General features: G+C 36.7%; 1 protein-coding gene across 1 annotated transcript in view; it reads right to left on the reverse strand.

Moving 5' to 3' along the window:
* The window catches only part of ANO3 (anoctamin 3), a 335023-nt gene that overhangs the window by 189331 nt on the left and 124668 nt on the right, over positions 1–21024 (reverse strand).

Consider the following 21024-nt stretch of genomic DNA (forward strand, 5'->3'; position numbering starts at 1 on the left):
CCAAAACAGCATGGTACTGGTACCAAAACAGAGATATAGACCAATGGAACAGAATAGAGGCCTCAGAAATAATACCACACATCTAGAGCCATCTGATCTTTGACAAACCTGAGAGAAACAAGAAATGGGGAAAGGATTCCCTATTTAATAAATGGTGCTGGGAAAATTGGCTAGCCATAAGTAGAAAGCTGAAACTGGATCCTTTCCTTACTCCTTATACGAAAATTAATTCAAGATGGATTAGAGACTTAAATGTTAGACCTAATACCATAAAAATCCTAGAGGAAAACCTAGGTAGTACCATTCAGGACATAGGCATGGGCAAAGACTTCATGTCTAAAACACCAAAAGCAACGGCAGCAAAAGCCAAAATTGACAAATGGGATCTCATTAAACTAACGAGCTTCTGCACAGCAAAAGAAACTACCATCAGAGTGAACAGGCAACCTACAGAATGGGAGAAAATTTTTACAATCTACTCATCTGACAAAGGGCTAATATCCAGAACCTACAAAGAACTCAAACAAATTTACAAGAAAAAAACAAACAACCTCATCAAAAAGTGGGCAAAGGATATGAACAGACATTTCTCAAAAGAAGACATTCATACAGCCAACAGACACATGAAAAAATGCTCATCATCACTGGCCATCAGAGAAATGCAAATCAAAACCACAATGAGATACCATCTCACACCAGTTAGAATGGCGATCATTAAAAAGTCAGGAAACAACAGATGCTGGAGAGGATGTGGAGAAATAGGAACACTTTTACACTGTTGGTGGGATTGTAAACTAGTTCAACCATTATGGAAAACAGTTTGGCGATTCCTCAAGGATCTAGAACTTGATGTACCATATGACCCAGCCATCCCATTACTGGGTATATACCCAAAGGATTATAAATTATGCTGCTATAAAGACACATGCACACGTATGTTTATTGCAGCACTATGCACAATAGCAAAGACTTGGAATCAACCCAAATGTCCATCAGTGACAGATTGGATTAAGAAAATGTGGCACATATACACCATGGAATACTATGCAGCCATCAAAAAGGATGAGTTTGTGTCCTTTGTAGGGACATGGATGCAGCTGGAAACCATCATTCTTAGCAAACTATCACAAGAACAGAAAACCAAACACTGCATGTTCTCACTCATAGGTGGGAAATGAACAATGAGATCACTTGGACTCAGGAAGGGGAACATCACACACCGGGGCCTATCATGGGGAGGGGGGAGGGGGGAGGGGGGAGGGATTGCATTGGGAGTTATACCTGATGTAAATGACGAGTTGATGGGTGCAGCACACCAACAAGGCACAAGTATACATATGTAACAAACCTGCACGTTATGCACATGTACCCTACAACTTAAAGTATAATAATGATAAATAAATTTAAAAAAAAAAAAAACACCAACATGGCTATAGCCAATATTAAAAAATGTATATTTTTAGAATACAAAAAATGTATGATTTTAGCTATTTTAACTTTTTTTTTTTTTTTTTGAGACACAGTCTCACTCTGTCACCCAGGCTGGAGTGCAGTGGCATGACCTTGGCTCACTGCAACCTCTGCCTCCCGGGTTCAAGCGATTCTTCTGCCTCAGCCTCCCGAGTAGCTGAAACTATAGGTGCATGCCATCACATCCAGCTAATTTTTGTATTTTTAGTAGAGACAGGGTTTCACCATATTGGCCTGGCTGGTCTTGAACTCCTGACCTCGTGATCACCTGCCTTGGCCTCCCAAAGTGCTGGGATTAAAGGCATGAGCCATCGCACCTGGCTGTGATTTTTTAAAAATAAATAAATTTCCTAAGGAATATTTGCTTTATTGACATACACATTTCTTTTAAAAAGGCAACGTTACTTTTTTTTTTGAGTTGTTTGAGTTCTTTTTAAATTCTGGGTATCAGTACTATTGGATGCATAGTTTACAAATATTTTCTCCCATAGTGCAGGTTGTCTGTTCACTCTGTTGATTCTTTTGTGTGCAGAAACTTTTCAGTTTGTCTCATTTGATTATTTTTGCTTTTGTTGCTTGTTCTTTTGAAGTCTTAGTCAATCAATTCTATGCCTACCCCAACGTCAAGAAGATTTTTCCCTAGGTTTTTTTTCTGGTACATTCATAGTTTCAGGTCTCATTTAAGTCTTGGATCCATCTTGAGTTGATTTAAAAAGTGGACAAAGGACATGAATGTGAATTTTTCAAAAGAAGTCATACAAAGCATATGAAAAAATGCTCAACCAAGCATATGAAGAAATGCTGAACATCCCTAATCATCAGATGTATTTTTTTGTTCTCACATTGCTATAAAGAACTACTTGAGACTGGGTACTTTATAAAGAAAAGAGGTTTAATAGGCTCACAATTCTGCAGGCTGTATAGGAAGCATGGCTGAGGAGGCCTCAGGAATCTTAACAGTCATGGAGAATGGTGAAGACGAAGGAGTCATGACTTACATGGCCAGAGCAGGAAGAAAAGAGCAAATAGGAAGGTGCCCCACACTTTTTTTACAACCAGATCTTCTGTGAACTTACTCATTAACATGAAAACAGCAAGGGGGAAGTCTGCCCCATGATCCATTCACATTCCACCAGGTCTGTCTTCTAACACTGGAAATTACGATTCAACATGATATTTGGGCAGGGACACACACCCAAACCATATCACTCTGCCCCTGGCCCCTGCCAAATCCCATGTCCTTCTCACATTGCAAAGTACAACTGTCCTTTCTCAAGAGTCCCCCAAAGTCTTAACTAATTTCAGCATTAACTCAAAAGTCTGTAGTCCAAAGTTTCATCTGAGGCAAGGCAAGTTCCTTCCACCTATGAGCCTATAAAATCAAAACAAACCAGTTGATTCCAACATAAAAAGGGGATACAGGCATTAGGTAAACACACTTATTCCAAAAGGGAGAAATTTGCCAAAACAAAGGGGCTGCAGGCCCCACACAAGCCCAAAACCCAGGAGGGCAGTTATTAAATCATACATATCCAAAATAATCTCCTTTGACTCCATGTCACATGTTGGCCACACTAATGAAAGGGCCTGACTTTCATCAGTGCTCCCAAGACCTTGAGCATCTGTGCACCAGTGGCTCTGCAGGATACAAACCTCTTGACTGCTTTCATGGGCAAGTATTGAGTGCCTGCAGCTTTTCCAAGTATATGGTGCAAACTACCAGTGGATTTAACATTCTGGGGTCTATGGGACAGTCACTTCTCACAGCTCCACTAGGCAGTTCTCCAGTGGGGACTCTGTGTGGGGGCTCCAACCCCACATTTCCTCCTCCACAGTGCCTCTCTACCCCTGCAGCAGACTTCTGGCTGGACATCCAGGCATTTCCATACATCCTGTGAAATCTAGGTGGAGGCTCCTAAGCCTCAACTCTTGCCCTCTGTGAACCTGCAGGCTTAACACCACATGGAAGCTGCTAAGGCTTATGGCTTGCACTTGCTGGAGCAGTGGCCTGAGACATATCTGGGGCCTTTTAGCCACTGCGGAAGCTGTCGTGGCTGGGATGCAGGGAGCAGTGTCCTGAGGTTGTACAGGGCATTTTCCCCATGGTCTTGGCCATAACACTGGGTTCCTCTTTACTAATGCAAATTTCTGCAGCCAGCTTGAATTCCCCCCAAGAAAATGGGTTTTTCATTTCTACCACAGTCAGGTGGCAAATTTTCCAAACTTTTATGCTCTGCTTCCCTTTTAAATACAAGTTCCAGTTCCATGTTATTTCTTTGCTCATGAGTATAAGGATAGTCTGCTAGAAGGAGCCAGGCAACATCTTGAATGTTTTGCTACTTAAAAATTTCTTTCATCAGATACCATAAATCATCACTTTCAACTTCAAAGTTCCAGATCTCTAGAGTAGGGACATAATGACTCCAGACTCTGCCAATGCATCACAAAAGTGACATTTACTCAAGTTCCCAATAAGTTCCTCATTTCCATCTGAGACCTCTTCAGCCTAGACTTCATTGATGATATCAGTATAAGAATTTTGGTTACAACAACTTAGCAAGTATACAGGAAGTTCCAAACTGCCTCATCTTTCTGTCCTCTGAGCCCTCCACACTCTTCCAACCTCTGCCCATTAACCCCAAAGTTGCTTCCCCATTTTCAGGTATATTTATAGCAATGCCCCACATCCCAAGACCAATTTTCTGTGTTAGTTCATTCTTGCATTGCTATAAAGAGCTATCTAAGACTAGGTAATTTATAAAAAACAGAGGTTTAATTGGCTCACGGTTCTGCAGGCTGTATAGGAAACATGGCCAGGGTCAGGGGGAACTCAGAAAACTTACAATCATGGTAGAAGGCACAGAGGAAGGCAGCATGTCTTACATGGCCAGACCAGGAGGAAGAGATTAAAGGGGAAAGTGCCACACACATTTTTGCAACCAGATCTCATGAGAACTCATTATCATGAGAACAGCAAGGGGGAAGTGACCCCGTGATCCAATCATATCCTACCAGACCCCTCCTCCAAAACTGGAGATTACATTTCAACATGAGATTTGGGTGGGAACACAAATCCAAACCGTATTATCAGAAAAATGCAAATTAAAACCACAAAAAGATGTCATCTTACAAAAGTCATAATGACTAATATTAAGATGTCCAAAAATAACAGAGAAAAGGGAACACTTATAGGCTCTTGGTGGGAATGTAAATTAATACTACCTTTATGGAAAACAGTGTGGAGATTTCCTAAAGAACTAAGAACTACCATTTGATCCAGCATTCTCATTACTAGGTATATATCCTAAGGAAAAGAAATCATTATATCAAAAAATACCTGCACTAGTATGTTTATTGCAGCCCTGTTCACAATAGCAAAGACAGGAAATCAACTTAAGTGTCCATCAATGGATGACTGAAAATAAGAAAATGTGATATTCAGCCATAAAAAGGAGTGAAATCATGTCTTTTGCACCAAGCATGGATGGAACTGGAGGCCGTTCTCTTAAGGGAAACAACTCAGGCAGAGAAAGTCAAATATCTCCTGTTCATATACGTGCAAGCTAAATAACTCGTACACATGAGCATACAGTATGGAATAATATTGGAGACTCAGAAGGTTAGGAGGGGATTGAGAAATGAGAAACGACTTAATGAGTACAATTTATACCATTCAGGTGATGGATACACTAATAGCCCAGACTTCACCACTAGGAATATATCCACGTATTAAAACTGCTCTTGTACCCCTTAAATTTATACAAATAAACAAAGATAATGTTAAATATACTTTTAAACAATATAATGAAATAAATACAAATAAAACTCAATTATATATATTATGAATTTCCCTTACACAGATATGAAAACATCTGAAGTCAGATAATTTCTAAGTAGGACTTTTTACAGAGATATATATATATATACACACATACACATATGTATATATATCTGTATTCAAATTCCTGCAAAATGGAAAAATTGAAAGGCTAGATTTGTAAGTATTCAACAAAATCAGTCCCAAATCACAAACCTAATCTCCATCATATTCCACATGATTCAAAAAACACTAAAGGCTGGGAAGAGCGACTCACACCTGTGACCCCAGCACTTTGGATGGCTGCAGTGGGAGGATCACTTGAACCTAGGAGGTTGGGACCAGACTGGGCAACATAGTGAGACTCTGTCTATAAAAGAAGATTAAAAAAAAAAAAAAGAGCAAGGCATGGTAGCATGTGCCTGTGCGCCCAGCTACTTAGGAAGCTGAGGTGAGTGGAATGCGTGAGCCGAGGAGTTTGAGGCTGCAGTGAGCCATGATTTCACCATGGCACTCCAGCATAGGTGACAGAGTGAGACATAGTCTCCAAAAACAAGGAAAAAAAAAGAAAGGAAAAAAGAAACACCCTACAACAGAATTGAGCACATATGAAATAGATCATGGGGGAGGTCAATATTCTTAATATATTGCTTAGGTTTTCCTTGACTTTTAGAAATTTCCCAAAGCAACAAATGATCCCTAATTTGTTTATGGACATTCTTTTCCTTTGCTTTCTCTTTCATTTAGTCCATTTTATCAGGTGCTTTATTTCATTCTTCACCTTCCATCTCCATGCAATACTTGAAGATAAATTTTATCAATAGGGTCCATCCTAGACATGATCAAGCTCCTTGAAACACATTTCACCATTTATTTACCTGTGCAAGGAGAAATTACCTTTATAGTATTCAACAGTTTAGGTCTTTTTGTTATAGGTTATAAACATACAACATATAGCATATATGAACTTCCCTTCATCATCTTTGTAATTTCACTCCCAAAAATCCCACCTGTGGAAATTAGTGAATGTAGTAGAATTTTCCACCTCTACTATAAAGAAAAATGAGCATAGATTTTAAGATTGTATATCACACAGTGTATTAGACAAATTTATTCTCCCAGATCTCTCTCCTCTCTCCCTCTCCCCCTCCCTCCTTCTCCTCCTCCGTGAATTTCTAACCACCTGTATCCTTTTTATCATCTCTCCTTTCCATAAGCTCATCCTCACTTCCCTTTTCACACAAAATCAGCCTGTGGTGTGGGTAAAGGCTAGCTTTGCCATTCACTATGTGGTATGTTCTTGGAACAGTCACTTAACATCTCAATTCCTTATTTTTTTCATCTGTAATAAGATGAATACATTTTCTTTATGGTGCAATTACTATGTGCTGGCACTTTTCTAAGTTTTTCAGTGTATATTCATTCATTCTTTCCTCACAAATACCCATTGAGGTGTGTATTATTTTCTGTAACCACCCCCATTTTATAAACAGAGAATCAGAGGCACTTAAAATTTAAACAATTTTCCATTGCCACATAGCATGCAAGTGGCAGGGCCAGGATTCAAATTCATGTGTTCTAACTCCAGGGGCCAAGTTCTAAAAGACAGCAACTTATTTGCTCAATTATTTTTATTTATTTATTTATATTGTTTCTGAGACAAGGTCTCACTCTGTTGCGCAGGCTGGAGTGCAGTGGAGCGAACTCAGCTCACCGCAACCTCCACCTCCTGGGTTCAAGCAATTCTCCTGCCTCAGCCTCCCAAGTAGCTGGGTCTACAGGTGCGAGCTACCACGCCCAGCTAATTTTTATATTTTTAGTAGAGACAAGGTTTCACCATGTTGGGCAGGCTGTTCTCAAACTCCTTACCTGAAGCGATCCACACACCTCAGCCTCCCAAAGTGCTGGGATTACAGGCATGAATGCCCGGCCTGCTGAATTAATTTTGGAATTCCTTTACATTTTTCATTTTTATTTTTAACTTACTACTACTATGAAATACATAAAAGACCACAGCCTAACATGTTGTTCCATAAAGAAACAACAAAAAAAAAAAACTGGTGTATTTGCCCTTAAGAATCAAACAGGCACTTATAAACTGAAAGGTTTGTCATTTTCTCTAAAGAATTACACATGGAAGCCCAGTGAACTGGTGATGTGCTTTTAACTTGTTTTAATGATGTTATGGCACCGCCAGCAGAGGCTCAGTCGGCTGACTCTTTAACCCAGCTCACTGTGGAAAGTGTTTTGTAAGTTTGAAGAATATCATGGAAGTTTGTGCTTGTGGGTATGAGGCATTAGAAGTTTCTGCATGAGATTGTTATATAAATCCCTATTGTCCTCAGACTTGTACTCCTTCTATAGCCTATTTCTCCCACGCAGTGTTGTAGCCAGGTATGCCTCTTGCTTTGGCCCCTGCACATGCACAATCTAGTCCAAACTCTGTATCTTTGCTCACGCTGTTCCTCCAGTTGTCCAAACCTTTTCCTCTGCCCCTAGCAATTACATTTTCAACTCCCTCTTAATTTTTCCCTGCAGTGCTTTTATTTTCCTAATGTTGCATGATTGATACAAAATAAGGAGAAAGTGGAAGCACTGCTAAAGATAAACAGTTCAGGGATAATTTGCTATTACAAGTTTAGAGTTCTCTTTCTCTTATACCCTCCCTTTCAAAAATGTAGATCTAACTGTATTTGTGAGTGCATATATATTACAGATGAGATATGACTTGCAATATGCATTATAGACACTGATATGGTTTGGCTGTGTCCCCACCTGAATCTCATCGTGAATTGTAATAATCCCCAGGTGTCAAGGGCAGGGCCAGGTGGAGATAATTGAATCATGGGGGTCGTTTCCCCCATGCTGTTCTCGTGGTATTGAGTAAGTCTCATGAGATCTGATGGTTTTATAAATGGGAGTTCCCCTGCACAAGCTCTCTGCCTGCCACCATGTAAGATGTGACTTTACTCCTCATTTGCCTTCTGCCATGATTATGAGGCCTTCCCCAGCCATGTGGAACTGTGAGTCCATTAAACCTCTTTCCTTTATAAATTGCCCAGTTTCGGATATGTCTTTATTAGCAGCGTGAGAACAGACTATTACAGACACACACTGAATTCTGTACATAGTGTTACAAAATCTATTCTTATTCAATTGTAGTTATACTAATTAGTACTCTTTCAGTTCTAAATGACAAATCTAATTTGAACCAGACAATCATAGCCTCTCCTAACAAAAAATTGTTTAAGTCCATGTAGCCAAAATTATTCAGCTCTCTACCTCTGAAAAGGCCAGAGCTAGTATAGCTTTAATAACAGCTGGTTCTCACAATCCAAATGGACCTGTCAGGATTCTTACTCTAGTATTATATTTCTTCTGTATTATATCTCTTAATTCTGTTGCTTGTTTTTGCTTTTCTCTCTCATTCTTTCCTACACTTAAAAAACTTTTAGACAAAATAAACTTGACATACTTTATTTAAACAAAGAACAGTTCATGAATTGGGCAACATGTAAAACTGGAAGAAATTCAGAGAGCTCTGCTCCAGCAGTACAAGCAGTGAGCTTTTATAGCCTGAAGACAGAAGCAAAGTAATTACCTGATGACTACACCTAGTCATTTGCCTCATTTATGTGTGGTGTGAGGAGAGACCCCTAGTTCTATAACCAATCAGCTAGTTGCCTGGTTGTGATTGAGGCTAGATTTTTTTTTTCAAGACAGACAAAATTGTCTCCAAGTTAAGTTTTGTTTTGCTTGCATAAAGGTTTTGGGTGAAGAAAAACCCCGAGCCTGATGACTTCCTGCATATTTTGCTGTAATACGACTAAAAATAATTTTCTTCCTGTGGCTGAGAGGGGAATATCTTTTCCTATGTAAGTTCTAAGAGAACATCTCAGAGTGGAATTCAGCTTGGGAAACTTGTACATTACTGCATCTATCATTCTATCCAACAGGAGGGATAATTCTGTTGGCTAGCTTAAAGTAGGGAAATAGGGCCAACAAAGAAAGTGATACTTGCATAAAACAGGAAAAATCCACCAATATCTCTACATCAATATGTAAAGTCTCTTATCTCTTTTACCTAATGTGGGCCAGAAAACAAAGGCTATTCTAGGTTACAGTGATTGGTTGTTTTCATCTTGTTTTAATGCAAAGAATAGACTTGTGATAAAGGGTATGGGGTACTGGGGCTCTCCCAACTTTTTCTGACTTTTCAGAAAAGAGATTCTGAGGCTTGGTGGTCTGCAGAGCATATAGAATGGATCTGCTGGCAGGGAATCCCAGAACCAGATCTCGTTACTCTTAACATAGTGTTTCCCTGGGGTGGCAAATACAATTTTATATTCCCCTATTTATTCTTGTTGTGTGATGGCACACTTGAGAATTAGTGGTGCAGATTGGCCTTGTTTCACTGCACTTTCAAATACCTAAACAATATTCAGTTTTATGATTCTGCCATTATTTACCTCCAGCTGAATGATATTTTGGCTTGTTTTGCCAAATTATTCTTTGCTGTGATTCATAATGATGCAGTGAGTATCCCTGTTCATATATCTCTGTTAATCTCTCAATTGTTTTATTACTACAAATCCTTATAAGTAAAATAACTCAAAAAGTTTTGCCCATTTTTAAAGACAAGATTGATTTCCTTCCCTTCCATGAATTGTGCTTGTACTCTTGAAGGCCACACTAATAACTCTATTCCACGTATTCCAATGTTTCCCTAATATTCTTTCAGTAGTTCACTTATTTGACAAGTTTATCCTGAGTTCGTTATGAGTCAGCCTCTATGCACAGTGCAGAGGTAATTACAGAGAAAAAAAGAATTCATTGTCCCCCTCCATGAAAAGAGAGTAATTTAGTTAAGGAGACAGATAGGAGGACATATAATTGCAATTTGTGTGATTTGTGCTACGAGGGGGCGGAGGTGCAAGTGCTATGAGAGCAAAGATGAAGTAACTGTCTTGAGAAAGAGAAAAAACCTTCATTCAGAAGTGATATGTGATTTAAATCCTAAAAACATGAATGGAGAAAGGTGGTCAGCCTTCCCAGGTCGAGGAAACTCCATATACAAATACATCTGGGCATGGAAAAGGATGAGTATATTCAACACCTGCTGGAGTACTAGAGGAGTCACTGGTATCTGGAAGTCCTGTCAAATGATATAAAGCATAATTCTTATGCATTCTAAAATTTGAGGACCATTCTTCTGAAGCTCCTATTTTTACTGTCCCCAGTAAACTGCAAACTTTTTGACAATGGGAAGCACGTCACATTCATTTCATATCCACTGAATCTTGTATGGTACCTGGCATGCACGCATCTGTGCACACACACACACAAATATGCAAATGAATCAAATAATTCAACTTGTAATTGAGTAAAGCCAGTTTTACTCAATGCAATATTTGAATTTGGAAATGTTAGAATATGTATTTTTTATTGCAGGAAACAAAACAAAATTTAAAAATCATCTATATCCCCAGTAGTATTAAAAGTCTCTCTCATACACACACACACACACACACACACACACACACACACACACACACACACACACACTTATAACTTAGCTTTCTAGCCTGCTTTTTTTACTTTCTTGACTTGTGTCCCTGCCATTAAGTAATCAATTCCAATGTGATTTCTCTAACTTCCACCTTTGTAGTTAGATATCTAAGTGGTTTCTCCATTCTGATGTGGGAAACCGTCTGATGGATTCACCTTACCTTTAACCAGTCTTGGCCAGCCACCTTCGCCTTTATTGAGTTGCATTACTCTAGTGTCGTCCCCACCTCCTACATTGTTTCCCCGCCCAAAGGGGCAGAGTGATCTTACAAAAACAGAGATCTGTCCAAAAACCTTTAAACTTAGAATCAAATTCAAACTCCTCATCATAGGCCCCTGCAGCATTGTGTCTGCTCACTTCTCTCTCACCTCTTCTCTTGGCCATCCTTGTGCTTAGTTTCGGTGTTTCTGCCACATAAGCACATCGCTTCTCAAACACATCTGGATACTCTGCATGCCAGGGCCCTTACATAGGTCACTCTTCTGCCTTGAATGCCACGTTCTTCCACTTTTCCCTCTGTTGACTTCTCATCTCTCATTTCTTGCTCTTAATAAGCTGCTTTCCTGATCACTCAAGTAACTCCCCTTCTTCTACCCTGCACCCACTTATGACAACTTTAAATAGATAATTACATGTAGGCTTATTTTCTTATTCCTCCAGTAGACTACAAGCTTTGCACACTTAGGGATTTTGCCTGTTTTATTCAATAATGTATACCCAGATTAGTATAGAGTCTGGCACATGGTGAATTCTCAAAATAGAGTACACTGAAGATATTAAGGGGATAATTAAGACAATGGTTCTCAAATGTGCTATCTGCACCAATAGCATCAGAATCACCTGGAAACTTAAAAATGCAAATTCTGAGGCCTCAACTGGAGCTACTGTTATCAGAAGCTCTGGGGGGTGGAGTCCAGTTATCTATTTTTTTTTGTGCAACCACTGCTGTAAGGTATCTGTTTAGGAAGGCAACACACATATTTTGTTTAAAGATGATGTAGCCAGAATTCCTTAGAATGTGAGATTTGAACCTTAAATATCACTGAATTTAATCTCTCATTTTGCTGAAAGAGAAGTCCAAGGACAATTTTATTTTTTAATTTAACAATTAGTGATAATTCTGCTTATAAATTTGCTTTTATGATAGTGAGACACACATATTTCTTATGAATATTAAGTATAATTATGCAGCACATACTTTTGAAAAGTTTTCAAATACGAAGCTACTTTTATACTAATAGCTGAGTATGTATTAATTTAGCTAAAATTAGGTAAAAGTATGGAAAAATGCATTTTGCATTTCTCTGAAAATGGTTCAAACAATGAATTGGTCCAGATAATTTATCAGACACTATTTCTCTGTGATTAATTTTGCCTATATTGCTTTCATGTTATTAAGGGGGAAGCAATAGTTTCCTTTGAAGTGTCTTATGAAATCTGGTTCACTGAGCAATGCACTATCATAGAGTTACAAAAAAAGCTAGATTAATTTTACTCAAATTGGACTCAGATTAGATCCAAAACACCTGAGATATCTGGCTTCAGTTAACTGGATAAAGTGTGATGCTGAATACCATATGATAAGACATATATCCACGGGAAGAATAAAAATCATGAAGCAAATGTAAATATAAAACTTAAAAAATACAAAAACTAAGAAGGAAAGAAAATATTGATTGAATTTCCATTATGTAGTGGTATTATACTAAGTGCTGTTTCTTAGATTATCTTATATTATTCTCTTTCCACTAATTTTTACTTTTATTTTTTATTTAAAATCATAGGTTCTCTAGTTTATCTAATGAAGACACAAATCCAAGTCTTTCTCAAAGGAACAGTCTGTGATGATGCATAGACTATGGTTTTCTATTGGGTTCTCAATACAATAAACATTTTTTAAATATTATATATATGTGAACTTTAAAATATTCCATTAGTGGAAGTAATTTGCAGAGAGTACATTTGAATAGATCTTTTCTCATCACTGATTTTTATATTTTTAATATTATATAAGAAATCATTTAAGTACTTATTTTTCGTAAAGAAAAGAACACTTATTTCCATATCAGTGATTATCTATGCTATATGATCTTATCTTTAACATAGATGTAAAAATGGAAATTCTCCAGATGGAAGCATCTGACATTTTAAACAAATCAAAACATGAACTGAGTCAAAATTAAGTTTCTTATTACCTTTAAAACTGTGAGAAAATAAAGACAGCAGGTTGAAAACATTTTACATCACAGTGAATTTCGTACCTGATGTGATTTATTTATTTTAACATTTGACGCTATGAGATATGCTCCTTTAAATTCAGATGTTTCCCTCAGACTTTCTATTTTCATGAAAATCAGTTAAAAATCTTGTATAAAATTAAGAAAAACTGAAAATATTTTAAAGGTAAATATGTTTTATGTTTTTGAATAAAAACCATTTTAGAGTAGATGCTGTGAATAACTATTTCAATTAAATCAATAAATACATTTAAAAAGACAAAACTTCAGAGAGGTGATATTTTGTTTACATGCAAGATAAACACAGATATTTTTAAAATAACACATTTAGATCATACTTTTTTTACTTTGAAATATATATCTAGTATTTTGAAATAACAGATACATTCATTTCCAATTCTGAAATCAATATTAATTTCTCTCAATTGGTTTCTCTACATATGTTTAAGAAAATATAAAAATAGTATAGAATTCCTAGATTGATGCACTTTTAAACATACCACAGTCAGAATTCTGAGTTCAGCTGCATTTGGAATCCCTCATTGCTGACAACAGAGTCTCAAATGACAATCTTCTTTAAAGCACTCTTCAGTGTGACAACTGAAAGTTCTCCCTTTCACCGCCTGCTTTTTCCATTAGCTAGAATGTTACATACTGAGTGCTACACAAAGCATTTGACTGGAGGGTTTTTAGCCTACTCTTTAAATGCCTTAGTTTGAATAATCATTTTTTAAAGATAACTCATCTCTTTATAAGAATATCTGTATTTTTTTTATTAATTGCATTTTAGGAGTTGGTTATAGGGTGGAATAGGGGGCTGCCTTCATGTGTCATTGGTTAATGTCTATGCATGAGTCACCTAAGTGACATTTAGTAATATAATGTCAGCGACATTTTTATGATTTTACTGTCAATTATTAATAATCTATTGTATGTGCCATTTGAATGAGCTGGGCAGATTAACATGAAAGATGGGAGGTGTGTTTCAGTTTGATAATAGTGGTCTGGAAAATACAACTAACTTTTTTAATGGTGATCTAGGTAACACTTTTTTGATACTGGAGTGGAGTTCACCAGGAATTCCTATAATTCTTTTTCTGCTTTTAAAGGAAATTGCCTCATTTTCTTGTTCACTGGAGAAAGGTACAATTGAAAGCTTTGTGGTTTCTGAAAAATCCTGCATGTGTTAAACTTCACATTGCATTATATTGTCTCTGAGCCACACATAATGATATGATTGTAATCTGAGAGCACAGGAATTAACTGACACCTAAAAGTAAACAAGCAAATAAAATTGAATGCTTTTGTCCCCATTTAGTTAATATCCACATAAGAAATGCAACACAGGGTTACATTTATTTCTGTTAAAAAAGCCTCTGTAGGGCAGCTTGTAATTGGGACTGACAAGACACTGAACCTAAGAAGTAACCACTTAATGTATATGGTCTTGAGTTAATAAGCATGCTTTAAAATTGATTTTCCAGCAGGCTCAAGAAATAGAAAAAAATAACTTCACACAATGTTAGAAATAGTTAAAGAACAAATGGTATATTACTCTAATACGTAGGTTTAAATTGTCTATGGCAGGAAGGGATTAATGAAATCAAATGGGTTTCCATGACTGAAACCCTCATCTGGAATCCTGGTTTGCATCATGCAAGAAGTCAACCACCACAACAAAACAATAATAATTAGTTTTTTAAAACAGAAGTGTCAGAAATTATTCAGTAAACACAACAGTGCTTTATTCTGCAGGTATTTTCTTCTCTACAGTGATAATTGCTCAAAATATTCATATTTTGATTGATTCTTTGGTGAGATTAAGAAGGCTATGTGCCAAAATATATGGAGAAAGATGACAGAGGGAGATGAAGGGCTATAAGCTGCAAGCTAGAGATAAGTGTTTTAAAATTTATCAGGATATAACTAAGCACAGGAGCCTCAATTTTATTATATTAAGTATAAAACATTGAAAAAAAGCACAATATTCATGCTCTCTAATAAACATAATTTTCCAGTAATGTGAACATGACCGCTAACTACCCAATTCACTTTTCTCGTGGCTTCTATAGTCCCTTGCACGCACCTCCATTATGTGCAGTGTAGCACAGTGCTTGACAGTGTGGTCCCTGTGTATAATTCCTGCCTCCTCCTTACCAGCTGTGTGATAACAGAAAAGTTACGTAGCCATCTAACCCTTCATTTCTTCACCTATGAAATGGGGGTAAAAATAGACCTTACCTTTTAGAGTTGTTGTTGTGATAGAAAAGTAGAAGTTATTAAAATCCCTGTTAAGATCCCTAATAAATGTTAGCTGTTATAATCATTTAACATTATTATTATTAATATTGAAACTTCCAGTTCAGTGTTCACAGCCTGGAGGGCTTGGAGGTGACAGATTAAGGAGGTAGATTTGACTTTTGGTATGCTCAAATAACATGGTTTCTGATCTATCTTCTCTGGCTGCTTTCATGTCTGAACAGCTAGAGAACTGTTTGATTTGAGCCGGTGACTGATTGAATGTTCAAATATCAAGTAGAACCATTATCTGCACCATTTAACTGGTATGCCCATACATTAATTATTGAATTTACTTTCACATCCCATCAAACTATGTATACTTTTTTTGCAGAGAAGTTATTGCAACTCTCATTTTAGAGCTAACATCCTCCAGGGAGATTTAGGAGATGTGTCTCCCAAAATGAATTCTTAAGTACTCATGGGAAAAACAAATACATTGGTGATTTGAGAAACCTCTATGTGTTTAATTACTGAGACATTAGTTTCAGGGAGGAGAAAACATCTTTGACATCTTTTTTGTTTCTTTGTATTGCATATGAAATACGACTTCCTAAACAGGCACATTTTTTTCCCCCATAGTCTTTCAGGGAACTAAAGGCATCTACCCCAACAAATCCATCTCTCACCTAATTGTATTCTCTCAGGTAAATCATCTCATGTCATGATTTCCTAGCCCTCTGCTGTAGACATATTTCAGTTCTGCACAGAACTGTTGGCAGCTATAGGAGCTTTTGGGGAGAGTTTTATGTTTCGTTTTGTGGTGGTGGTGGTGGTGGTGCTGCTTATTTTGTATTTTGATTGGTAAGGGGAGTTCCCATACTGTAATAGATTCAGTTGAAAATATTTATCTACTTATTATTTGATCCCAAGGAATGGAAACTTTCTATTATTTGACTACTTTTTCTGAGGTTTAGTGATATTATATTTGTAACACATTACTATTTTTACTTAGGGGTTTGTAGATACAAGAATAAATTGCAAACAGGTCAATCTAGTTATAGCAGGTTGTGAGTTAGCCACACAATTACTACAATTTAGAGCTGCCTTACTTCAGAGTAATGTTTCAGAGTTTTGGAAAGAGATAAGTATCTCTGAGGGTATACCTCAGAGATTGAACTGGAGACAGAAATGCCGAGTCTAGAGTTAAAGAGACATGCCACAATGTGGCTCTGGTTCCGCCAAGCTTAGAGACTGGGGCAAGAAACGTTTCTGTTAATTCCTTATTTTCTTGTTTGTAAAAATGAGAGTATTACTACCTATTGTCATTGAATTATTGTGAGATTTAAATTAGATAATGTATATAAAGTGCTTACCACAGTTTCTGGTGCATAAGTGATCAGTGCATATTAGGGCAAAGAAACTGAAATGCTACTTACTATGGTTATTGGGCTAAAAAAGGTGAAGTCCTGAATTGCTACGGTCATGCCAGTGTAACAAAATGGAAAAACTGTTTGGAAGAAAAGACTATCTTATTTTAAATCCTGGCTCAGTCATTTACCAGCTGTATGAGATTGTAAAAAGGTAATGATATTATAATATTTATGGCTTAAATCTATGAATACTTAAGTATTATGTCCTTTGAATTTTACCACCCAGTGATAAAACTATAAACATCTCTTGTATATCATTCCAAGTATTTTCCCCATGAAAACCAGCTAGACATTTTTATATAATTGGCATTATACTGCACATATTGATTTTTAAAACCACTTTATTATATAATAATACACTGTGATCATGTCCTATTATCCTTAAATAGTTTAGAGATTTTCAGCATAGTACTGCCTTGTCTGAGGGCATTACGAATTACTATTTTAAATGTTACCATTTACACTTGACTCTGGAAGTGCTCCTCCCCCACCACAAATTACAATGTGAGAAACATTCTTTAACAGAATTATTTGGGCTAACTTCTTGCTTTTTTTTTTTCTTCCTGTTTTTTTGAGAGGGTCTCCCTCTCTCTCTCTCATGTTGGAGTGTAGTTGTGTGACCATGGCTCACTGTAGCCTCCACCTCTCAGGCTCAAGTGATCCTCGTGCCTCAGCCTCCCGAGTAGTTGGGACTACAGGTACGTGCCACCATACCCGGCTCATTTTTGTATTTTTTCTGTAGAAACAGGGTTTCACTGTGTATCTCAGCCTGTTCTCAAACTCCTGGGCTCACACTCCAGATTACTTATCTGCCCTCCTCAGCCTCTCAAAGTGCTGGGATTATAGGCATGAGCTACTACACCCAGAAACTTGGCTAACTTCTAATTGCATTCTCTTCATAAATTCCTAGAACTAGTCAACAGGCAAAATTACTTGTAGGTACTGAACCTTCCTTGTGAAACTGTTTTCCAGAAAATTTGGCTCAATATACATACTGACCAGCAAGGAATAAAAATGATAGCTTATAGTTTAAAAGTATAACAAAACCTAATACTGATATAAACATTTTCTAATTTGGTTCAAAAAACATTGCTTACATTTGTATTTCTGTAATTAATAGTACAGCTGATCATTATATATGTTAAAATTAAATTGCTTTTCAATTTATTTCATTCTTATATTTATAAATTACATTATGATATCTGTGTGAATTAAGAATATTAGCCATTCTTCTGGCATGTATATATTTTCCAGCATGTGAGCTGATCACCATATCTTAAGCTTGTCTCTTCTTAATGTTATCAGAATTTTGACACTGATATATTTAGTATCTAAATAGTAAGTCTATCCATGCTTAATTTTATCATTGATTTTAAAAGGCCATTTAAAGAAGCAATTGTTCTATTCTGTCGTTAGAAAAAATGTTAATTTTTTTTTGCTTTGTTTTCAATATATTCAGTTTGAGTATACTTCTTCAGCTCTTCAGTAATTCATTTGTTATAAGATGTGAGATGTCATCTAAGAATATTTTAACTCTTTCCAAATAATTGACTAGTTGTTGTGAGAACATTTGCATGTTTTTGAATAATTAACATTTATTTCCTGATGTGAAATGCTACCTTTATCATAACATATACACCACTCCCTCACATGCGTGTGCACATACACACACACACGCGCGCACACACAGTTTTAAGGAGTCTACAGAAAATTTGAAGCAACTCTGAAAACTCTTGTACTAAATCTTTTGGGAAATTTACACTAGCGATCAGCTAATGTAGAACAAGTCTTCACCATTTACTAAGAAAGGTTTCTGAGGGTCAAACTAAGTACTTAAATGGCACAAGGAAGGGAGATTCCTTTTAGGGTTGCAGGGAAGATAATGCTTTTTCAGTATTTCAGAGAATACAAAGACTCTGAAAACAGGGCGAGCTTCCTCTGGGCTGATCGAAAGGAGACTACTTAATGTTAGGTAAGAAGATAAATTTAAAAACATGGACAAAAAGATTAATAAGCCAAGGTGATTTTCTGTGTGACCCATGTTTTACATGAAAATTAAATATTTAGGATACCACTTAATAATATAAATAAAAGGTTACTTCAGGTACTAAAGTTAAATAAATATTAATATTTTCTTTAGAAACTGACTATCCCAAAAAGAAGTAAAATTTATTCTCTTAGCATTTCATGTATAATCTTGTCCATTAAAGCAGCCATATAGAGCCAAGTTAGTCATTCATCTTGTAGTTTGTCATCACCATCTCACAATATCTGGACAAAAATAGGAAGTAGCACATTCAGAATACTAAGTCCTATACACAATTTGGAGGCAAAGAGCCATTTAGGCAAATGAAATAGTTCCTGACATCCACATAAAAGGTATGCTGTAGAAGACTACAAAAGCCATCTCCTTCTCACCTTCTTCAACATATGACCAGTGTCTCCAGCCCTAGAGAAAATTATTTCTAATACCCATTGAGATAAAGATGAGCACCATCTGCCAATGCCAGTTGACACAAAGTGAATGGCCTTGTGATCTAATATTAATGAACTGTTAAAATATACATGTGCAGATTTTCCTTGTCCATAACCTTCTTCCTGTTTGATTTGATACCCAATATCCTTTCAAAGGTGAAGTCACTGTAATTGAAAACTAGATTAATATTCCCAGACTCATTAATGTCAATATCTGTAGTTAATTTGGGCATTGTGACAGTGGTGGACCCATGAAATATCCCAGCTGAGACCAAAAGAGCTATGCAGCTGAGCTTCACTAATGCCCACTACAGACGCCATGGATTCTTTACCATAGGCTTATTCCTGCTAACCTAGATTAACCATAGATAATCCCTGTAAATCGACCACATCTAGAGGCCTCAGCTGGTATGTAGGATGTGACTCCTTGGTGGAGAGAGGGATTCTAGTTTTGAGGATCATACAGTTTGGCGGTAGGACTTTATTATCTTCATATGTTATTCCCAATGTTCTCCATATTCGTGAAACAAGAAAAAGTGATATTTACCCAAACCATCTTAAAAACAATCACCCTCATTTGCTCTAGAACTTTGCTTGCAGTCAGGCCAGGTCCTTCAGTCTATGGATTTTTGGGAATGTTCCTTTCCTTTCATTACAAAATGCTTCCTTAAATTGCTTAGCTACACATGGATGAAAAAGCCTTTTGTCAAGAGGTCAGACAGAAAGTAAACTGGTCTTAGAGAAAAGTTTTATAAAAGAAATATCTGCACTCCCATATTTATTGCAACAGTATTCACAACAGCCAAGACTTGGAAGCAACCCAAGTGTCCATCAACAAATGAATGGATTTTTAAAAAGTGGAGAACATATACACAATGGAGTACTATTCAGCCATAAAAGAATGAGACCCTGTCATTTGCAACACCGTGGATGGAACTGGAGGTCATTATGCTAAGGGAAATCAGTCAGGCACAGAAAGACAAACTTTTCATGTTCTCACTTATTTGCGAGAGCTGAAAATTAAAACAGTTGAACGCATAGAGATAGAGAGTAGAATGATGATTACCAGGGGCTGGGAAATGTAGGGCAAGGGGAGAGGGGATGATCACTAATTATTAGTGACGAACAAGAATAAAGAAATTTGGCACAATTATCCCTGCATCTATGTATTAGTTTGGTCTCACTTACGATAGTAATATTTAGTCTCTGCCATATTTATTTACTAACACATTGGTGGGTGTCTAATAAAGATATTTGCAAAAGTAATCCAAGAAACACAGAATCAAATATCACAGAGAAAACTGTATTTCTTGTGATTATTAGCCATGCAGTGAAAATTGAAACCTAAGTCATTCCTTGTGTTAAACTGCACTTAATGTCCAACTATCCTTTTTACAAAGGCATTTCCTTTTTCATCAATACAAAAAATGAAAAAAAATAAAATAAAAAAAAATGAGCTTATCCTGAGCCAGGATTTGTCGTGAAAATCATCAAAAGGGATATATGGATCAGTTACATTTGCAATGATGAAAAGAAGCAACATTCCGTTTTGTCTTTGGTATCTGATGGGAACACTCCCATGTTTTGAAGAGTCCATGAAAGCATTTTGTTTGAGGAATGGCAGGATTGTTGGAACCAACAGCTTTTAAAATTGAACTCTACCTCATTTTTGTATTGGTGAACTATAATTTTAATAAGATATTCTCAATCTTTTGCTATGCGCCAGACACTTACATGGTTATCTCATTTTGTCTTCAAATAATCTTGTCAAGCAGACAACCAGGA

Source organism: Macaca mulatta, chromosome 14 (assembly GCF_049350105.2).
Source record: "Macaca mulatta isolate MMU2019108-1 chromosome 14, T2T-MMU8v2.0, whole genome shotgun sequence".
Lineage (NCBI taxonomy): Eukaryota > Metazoa > Chordata > Mammalia > Primates > Cercopithecidae > Macaca > Macaca mulatta.